General features: G+C 31.0%; 1 pseudogene; it reads left to right on the top strand.

Moving 5' to 3' along the window:
- Window positions 1-2,283: 2,283 nt before the first annotated feature.
- LOC133674167 (bifunctional dethiobiotin synthetase/7,8-diamino-pelargonic acid aminotransferase, mitochondrial-like) lies at window positions 2,284-9,298 on the top strand (annotated as a pseudogene).

The following is a 9,298-nucleotide window of genomic DNA, read 5'->3' as shown; positions in this document are numbered from 1 at the left end:
CAAGTGAAAATACTTTGAAAAGTAACTGTTATCACACTTCTAAACATCACTTAAAAACGTATTTGTTTTTACGGTAGAAATCATATTTTATAAAATTTTAAAATTTATTTTTTACTTAAAAATATTTTTTTATGTTTTAAAATAATTTTGATATGATGATATAAAAATAATTTTTAAAAAATAAAAAAAAATTATTTTTATATTTTTATAAGAATTTTTGTTTTAGAAAAGCAAATATAAAACACTGCCTATTGTAACATATATTAAAAGGAATCAGTGTTTTACTGTGGACTGCACAGTGCAGTCTGCAGTAAAACGGTGAGCAACTGTCTTTTTTTTTTTTGCTTTTTTTTAAGCTGTTTTGTTTTTTTTTTAAGCTGTTTTTTTCTTTGTTTTTTTTAATGAATTTTTTTTGTTAATGTTTAATTTTTTTAATTTAGTTATCAAACTTTCATGACATGGGTTTGACGGGTTAACCCGAATTTTTTTTTTCTGATTTTTGCTTTTTTTAGCTATTTTTTTCTCTTTTTTAAGCTTTTTTTTCCTTTGTTTTTTTTAATGAATATTTTTTTGTTTAATGTTTTTTGTTAATGTTAAATTTTTTTCTATTTAGTTATCAAACTTTCATGACACGGGTTCCGGGTTTGACGGGTTAACCTGAATTTTTTTTCTGGTTTTCTTTTTAATTAATTATTTTTTCGAGTGCAGTCCATAGTGAAACGTTGAACTGTCTTTTTTGTTTTTTTTTGTCTTTTGCTTTGTTTTTTTTTAACATTTTTTTTTTGCCTTTTGCTTTGTTTTTTTTAAGCTGTTTTTTTCTTTGTTTTTTTTAATGAATATTTTTTTTGTTTAATTTTTTTTGTTAATGTTAAATTTTTTTTTTCTATTTAGTTATCAAACTTCATGATACAAGTTCCGGGTTTGACGGGTTAACCCGGATTTTTTCTGGTTTTTATTTTTAATTAATTTTTTTGTTTAATTTAGTTTGTTAATGTTAAATTTTTTCTATTTAGTTATCAAACTTTTATGACATGAATTCCAAGTTTGACGGGTTAACCTAGCTAATTCTAGGTTAACCCGTATTTTTTTTTTCTATTCAGTTATCAAACTTTCATGACACGAATCCCAGATTTGACGGGTTAACTCAGTTAATTCAGATTTTTTTTCTTTTTCTTCATTAGTTTTTTTCTTCATGTAGGCTTTTCTTTCTTTGTTTTTTTAAATTAATATTTTTTTTGTTTAGTATTTTTGTTTTTTTTTGCCTTTTGCTTTTTAATTATTATTATTTAAAAAATTAGTTTTTTAATATTAAGTTTTTTTCTATTTAGTTATCAAACTTTCATGACACGGATCTCAGGTTTAATGGATTAATCTGGTTTGACGGATTAACCCAGTTAATTCAGAATTTTTTTTTTGTTTCTTCATTAGTTTTTTTTTTCATGTAGGTTTTTTTTTAATTAATCTTTTTTTTTCACTTTAGTTTATTAATGTTAATTTTTTCCTATTTAGTTATCACATTCTCATGATACGAATCCCAGGTTTGACGGGTTAACCTGATTTGGTGGGCTAACCCAGTTGATTCATTTTTTTCTTTTTTTTATTAGTTTTTTTCTTCCAATTTCTTCTTTAAATATTGTAATTAACTATAACTAAAAGACATCAATCTTTTTTCTTTCAATTTCATGACACGAATCCCAGGTTTGACGGGTTAAACCGGTTGATTCAAATTGTTTTTTTTCTTAAGTAATTTGTTTCTTTCAATTTCATCTTTTAATATCGATTTGATTAATAATTAAACTTTATGATTTGTTTTGTTTACTGTTCATTAGATTATTGTGATCTCATAAAGAGATTTTACTGTACCCCTCTTTGCAAAGCACTATTCATCGGAATAATGCTTTGCTTTATTGTTTTTTTCTTTTCAATTAATATTTTTTTTAATTTTATTTTGTAATATTAAATTTTTTTCCTTTTTAATTATCACATTTTTATAACAAGACGTTGCAAGCAAATTCATATTCAAGGCTTCAGGTTTGATGTTGTAACCAAACTCACTTACACTTGGGTCATATAAATTTAATATTATTATTAATATTATAAATATAACTCTTAGTTTAGGAGTACCAAATATTCTTAGGTTTAACTTTATAAAAAAAACTAACACTCTTACATTTTAATTTTTTTAAATATTTTTTATATAAAAAAAATTGAACGCGCGGGCAACGTTTCTAGTTACCTAATTAGATAAAGTCAGACAGCGAACCAATCACCGCCTACTACCAAAATCAGTTTGCTCACCCACTTTTATCGCAAAAGTCCATATCCTCCTATAGTCCTATGACAACCCGCCCCCACGCACTACCCTCTACATTTCAAATTTTGGCACGCCCTGTAGCCGTTACATCGCTCTCTGACTCTCTCCCTTCACTCCAACTCTAGGCCTCTACCTCAGCAGTCCCCATGCTCTTCCTCCGACATCGCCGCCTCCGTTGCCACTCTCTCCTCCTCATCCACCGCAAATTCCTCTCCACAACTTCCTCACAGCCATTGCACCTCCTACTCTCCTTCGCAACATACATGATATGGGGCTCCAACACTTACCTCGGCAAAACCTTAATTTCCACCGGCCTCGCCTCTCCCTTCCTCCTCTCTCCCTTCACCAGCAACAAACCCCGCAAAATCCTTTAACTCAAACCAATCCAAATTCCAAACCGGTTTCCCTTCCGATTCCGATTCCCATTCCCATTTCGTCATTTCTAAACTCTCCTCCCTCGCTTCACACCGCTCCTCTCCTCTCTCTCTTTGCCTCAAATCCCGTCCTCAATTCCTCCCTCTGCTGCTAATTCCCTCTTGTGCGACGAATCTAAGACCAAGGGTCAGAATTTAGGGATTTATAATTTGAATTTTAGTGAGGAGAGCAGGTTTGTGAAAGATGGGTTTCATGTGTTTTGTGAAACCTTGTATGCATGGAAGGAGGCTGTTTCGCCGCACTTGGAGGCAGAGAAGGAGAATGGAGTAGTGGAGGATTCTTTAGTGTTGGGTACTTTAGAGAAGTCCTTGGGAAAAGTAGAGGTTAGAAAGGAGGGAATGGATGTTTTTTGTGTGGTTGAGACTGCTGGTGGGGTTGCAAGTCCGGGTCCGTATGGGACCTAGCAATGCGACTTGTACCGGTATGTGGTCATTTTTCTCCTGTTAATGAATGTTAATTGTTTATTGCTGGTTATAGGATTACCTCACATTTGGTTATTAATTTGGGATTCAGAATTTTGTTCGATGTTTTACAAGATGTCCTTGATTCTATGTTGACTTCGAATGAAACTTGTGATTGAAGGCTGCAATTTCTTGATTTTATTTTTACATGTTAATCTTACTCACCAGTAAAGCAAACTTGTGGGCTTTTTTTCTATTTGTTCCATAAAGATCTAAGGTAAACTTGAGAATTGGTTTGGTAGTAATGCAACTAAACGAGAAGCGGAAAATAGCAAAACAATCCTAGCAATGAAACTAAGCACTTGCTACGCTGCTTTTCTAAGGAAGAGGGAGTAAGATCTCGAATTCAAGCCCTGCTCTTACCGACCAAAGAACCAGAAAAAGAAGTACCCAACAACAAGTTGGCAGTGAATATGAATATCTTGCTTGATGATTGTGCCTATTCTCTGCCTAGGAACCTGAATGTATGCTATACTTGTTCATTTGAGGTCTGTGCTTTTGAAAAAAGTAACAAGAATTTAAGTTTTTGGTATGTGGTATGTGCATTTGGTGTATCACAGAGAATACGTGATAGGATGGAAGGGATGAAAAGAATTTATATAATTAACCATTCCATTTTGGCTGTTGAATTGTGCATCTTTTTAATCTTACAGGATACGTGGAAGAACAGCATGTAGGAACTGAATTTTTGAAGTCAACCAAACTACTTTGGGACTAAAACTTAGTCCAGTTGATTGTGCTCATTTTTTGTCCCACAGATAATGTGAACTAGATAGGACATGATTAAAGGAAGCTTTTTTTCTCCCCTTCTTTCTTTCTGTCTGTTCGTTTTGAGTTTCTTGTTACATGGAAGAAATGAACCAGGTTTAGCAAGATCTGTGCATTTTGTGGCAATGAATTTAGCACTTATGGTATCACTGTGATAACCTGGATGCAGAATTGCATATTTCAGTTATCTTGCAAAAGGAAAGCCTTAAATATATTCCAAGTCCAACAGTCACTCAACAGCACCAAAAATGTTGACGGTGGTTTACAAAGATATATAAAAAATATTACTATTCTCCTTCGTCAATTCATTTCTTTTCCATTTATGTTATCAGGCATTTTCGCTTACCTGGTGTTCTTATGGGAGATGGGAGGTTAGGTGGTTTCTGGAACCATTTCAGCTTACGAGAGTTTAATATTGTTGCTGTTGTTTTAGAAGATCATGGCCTTGTTAATGAGGTGCCATTATTGTCATATTTGCGAAATAGGTAATTTTAATCATTCTTCTTTTTCTAAACTAGATAATTTTGAACCAGTTATTTCTCAACTGCAATCTTGTTATGCATAATTGAGATATCACTCTGTCTATGTAAGTTGTTTTTGTTCTCGTTTCCTCTTGTATTTTTCTAGGGTTCCTGTAATTGTGCTGCCACCTGTGCCACAAGATTTGTCAAATGACTTGGTGGAATGGTTTGGTGATTCTGATGAAACATTTAATTCTCTAAAGCAAATAATGCTATCAGCTTTTTCAGAAAGAATTCGGGGATTGAATTACATGCTAAAAAAGGCAGGAGATATTTTGTGAAGGCCATTTACTCAGCACAAACTTGTCCCGGAAGAGACTGTTACTGTTATTGATTCAAGATGTGGCGAGAGCTTTGCTGTGTACAAGGTTAGTTTTGCCAAAAATGTGTGGCTCACCTATGTACTTTCAACTTTAAGGATTTGTTTGTTTCTTAAAAAGTTAAAAATTACTTTTTAAATTTTTTTTTGTTTGTTATTAGAAAAATTGGTCAATAAAAAACATTTTTCGATCAATAAAAAACATTTTCCAGTCAAAGAAAAATTTGGCTTGGTTTCCAGGAAAATATTTTCCTTTTATTTTGGACGGAAAACACTTTCCGAAAGTTGTGAAAAATTTAGAAATGTCATTATTTGTTGATTATATCAAATTTGATCCTCGAACTTTTGATTGCTATATATATTTTGTTTTGAATATTTATTTTTCAATTTCATCTTTTAGAATTTAGTTTTTATATTAACTTTGGTTCTCATTTTCATAATTGTTATTTGCTTTTCCCTTATCATTTTTAATTGAAATTTTTTATCTATCAAATTTGGTCCTTATTTTTTTAATTTTAACTTATTTTATTTGAAATAATTTATGAAATGTTTATTATTATTATTTTAATTTCTTCGTCTTTCAATTTTTTTATTTTTTAGATTTGATCTCTATTATTTTGATTATTATTTATTTTATTTGAGATAATTTATGAAATTATATATTTTTTTAATTTCATTCTTATTCAACTTTTTAATTTGTAAGATTTGTTCCTCATTATTTTAATAAACTTGAGAAAAATAAAACATTAATAAGTTATTTTCACTCATTTTTCATGACAAAACCAAACAATGGAAAGTGTTTTCCAACTTATATTTTCTATTACACTACCAAACATCGAAAAATAATTTACTTTTCTGGAATTTATTTTTCCAGAATTTACTTTCCAGAAAAAACTACTTTCCAGTAAATAAACTGGGCAATATCAAATCTTTTTTTGTCTTCTTACTATCCCCAGCCCCTTGAAAATAATATTTGATTGGGCTTTCTATTTTATCTCTTTGTCTCAGAGAAATAGTCACAATTGGTTTTAATTAAGTGATCAAACATGCAGCGTGCCAACAAATGCTGCAATTGTTTGCTATATAGAAAATGTTTTCACCTTTCTTGTTCCGTGATGAATTATTTTGTGATGTAAATTAGCTATTTCTCTAAGCTTATAAAGCTTATATCTCTATTTTTTTGGGGCCCAATTTCAGATCCAGGACAATCGGTTCATCACAACAACAATTTGATGCATGCGCTAGTTGGTGGACTCAAGGACCTGATGCTGCTCTACAGGTCATCTTTATGGCACATGACTGGTTTTCTGTAATTAAGGATTCCTATTTTATTATGTTATACTTCCTCATCTTTTCAGTAATGCATGCTTCTTTAGAAAAAAAAAAAAAGTCAATTATTTTAAGGTGAGAAATTCTATTTTGAAAAAAAAAAAACAAGAATAAGTTACAAGAAAATTGTCATGGCGTATGACGACGTGGATAAAAGCTTATATTCTTAAGTCTAAAATTTACAACCCTAAATACTATAGAGAAATAGAAAAAATCTCTGATATTTTATTAAAAACCTGAATAGTCAGAATGCTCTCAAAATAAAATTGATATCTTTATTTATATTAGTTATAGACCAAAAATTCTTTATAAAAAAGGATTTCTAATTAAAACTTATTTAACTAATAGAATCCATCTAGCATTAAGATTTCAAAAATCACAAAATACTAATTAAATTAAAAGTCCTAATCTATGTAAGAAATAAATAATTAAAATTCAAAATTAATTAGGAAAATAATTAAAATAGAAAAACAACAACTTCAAGCTTCATATGAAATGCTTTCAGGTTTCTTTGTAAACTTCTTTTATAACTCCTCAAAACCTAGAAAATCTTAAACAATTAAGAAAATAATACAATAAATGTTATTATATCAATAATAATGAAGAAAGTGCCCTGCCACTGTACTTCCAAAAAACTTGCTCTCAAGTTATTCGTAAAAAATTGAACACTTCTATCTCAAAGAATTAAATACTTTGAATATAGCATTGTAGCTACCATATTCATGAAGTAGCTTGTCTTTGATGAACTTCAAAATTTAATTTATGATGTGTGCACACTAAAGACAAATTCATATTTTATGTTATAATTTTTTGTTCTTACAAAGTCCACTTTTAGTTTCTTTGCACGTTCATTTACTTCAAACTTGACATTCTTATCATTATGACTTCCAATACTTCAACCTTTGTATACAAAGAAACTTCAACATAATCTTTTAAAATATCTTTAGGAGAATTATTAGAAATTACCATGTCTCCTTGTTTGTAAGATCTTTATTCATGACTAAAAGATCATCATTTGCCACCATGTTTCCAACCTAAGATCCAAAGATTGAAATTCTTTGTCAGCACCCACTTTGGTTATGTTATCTTCAATATAATTAGATAAGCTTTCACCAAACTCCTCTCCACAGACAAGTGGTTGTCTAGGTGGAATTTTAAGAATAGGTCTTAGGTAAGGTCAGCCATGGATATGTCTCCAAGCATGTTCATCTTCTTTTGCGATTCCTGTTTGCGTGCTCCATTAGCCAAATTAGATCTATTATGGCTCGATCCAAGCTATCAAACCTCTGTTCCCAATGATCTAGTTTAATGCTTTTGAGCTAATACAACGCCCAAACACCTAGATGGCCTCCACTCTTGCATATAAAAAAGGTTAACCTATTGTGATATTAACTGACAAATAATACAATAAACATTATTATGTCAATAATAATGAAGAAAATGCCCCTCGTCAAAAATCATGAGCCGGTTGATTAATGGAATCCACCAATGGGTCTCACATTTTTCTTATGATCCACTTGTATGCAATTCTCTAGTAATCTATTCGTGCTGTTTTTCTTGAGAACTAGAATTTTTCATAGGGTCCAAGGACAACTAGAATCTGCATTTAGAAACTATTTTTGAATCTTTGCTGCTGACTTTTCTTTTCTATTGTAAATACAAGTTTCATCTACGTTATGCTAATTCTGTTCAAAAGATGTATTTTTTTTATTTTTACATAATGATTCAGTTAGATCTACTGATGAACATGCACCTACTTGACGTCTGAATATAATTTTGTATTCTAATTGGTAAGCTTGATGTGGAGTGTCATCTTCTATGAAATTAAAATATTAGCAAATTTAGCTGTAATTAACAAGATAGTACAAACTAACTATTTGTAAATAAAAATTAACATTAAAAAAGAAGCAATTTTATGTAGAAGTAAAAAGAGATTCTGTTAATTTGGCTCTGTTTAGTTGAAGGGATATTGTTGTGAGTGATAGAGAATGGAGTGAGAGAGTTTGTTGTCATTTGGAATTATATCAGCTTTCTAAAATGCACCAAGTGAAGTTATTGGTGCATATAGATGTGACTATTCAGGAAATGGTTTCTTAGGTTTACATTTCTATCAAATATATCTCAATCATTTGAATTAGTGCTGTCCATTTCCTTTCTGTTGCTGGAAGTCGATGGTTTTTTGGAAAGAGCAGAAAAACTATTTTTATAAAACTAGTGGAAGTTCCTTTTCGGGGACTTCTGAAGATCATTCAGTAAGCAGGATTCTTTTAATTGTTTATTTTGAGTATTAGGAAGTTTTCTTATGGTTCTGACCCTCCCCTCTTTCAGAAATTAGTGCAAGAACCTGAGAAATATACAATTGCATTCATAAAATGTGCAGTGGCTACAGCCTTGTGTTAAGATTGCATTTTGTGGTAGTTATTGACTCACCTACTACTAAATAAGCTATTCCATTCATAAGGTCCTCCTTACAACCTCTATCACCTATCGAAATGGGGAATCTAGATTTATGACAAAAAACAACCAGAAAAAAGATTTAACAACTGTTTGCTGCATATCAGTTTTTTGAAACTGTCCCTAAACACATCTAAAAATCTAAAAAAGAGTTAAATAGTATAACTGTACAGAAAAATCCCACTGCTTTGTTAGTGCAGGTTAATAGTGAGTCATGCTCACCTAATAATTTCACGAATTCTAGAGCTTTTGGCATATGCCTCCCAAACTATGCTCTCTTAAATCAAAGTTCATTTATCCGCACCATTTGGTCACTTTTCTGAAGTTCTTTAATGTGGTTACTTGTTTAGGTGGTTTCAGACTGAGCTTGCAAGAGATATGGGTTATACTGCTGCAAGATATGGTCATGTAATGTTTCCAGAGAATGGTTACGAGCCAGCGTCGGAACGTGCGGAGCTTTTGCTTGAGGGTGTAGGTAAAGGCCAGTATTTGTATTCTGCAGTTTGTTGATTTTTCAAGCATTTTATGTGATATAATATGATTAGTTTCTTCCTGTTGATTACCTCATGCTTAATCAACAATAAAAACTCATGTGCCTGGTGACTCAGATGTGATAGCGTGTCCTTTTATATCTATCGCTTATGTTATAACTTCTTAACCGCATTAAAGTTTTCCATTTTGAACTGCTTCATAATTA

This window comes from Populus nigra, chromosome 15, assembly GCF_951802175.1.
Source record: "Populus nigra chromosome 15, ddPopNigr1.1, whole genome shotgun sequence".
Classification (NCBI taxonomy): Eukaryota; Viridiplantae; Streptophyta; class Magnoliopsida; order Malpighiales; family Salicaceae; genus Populus; species Populus nigra.
This window is presented reverse-complemented; position numbering and strand designations above follow the sequence as displayed.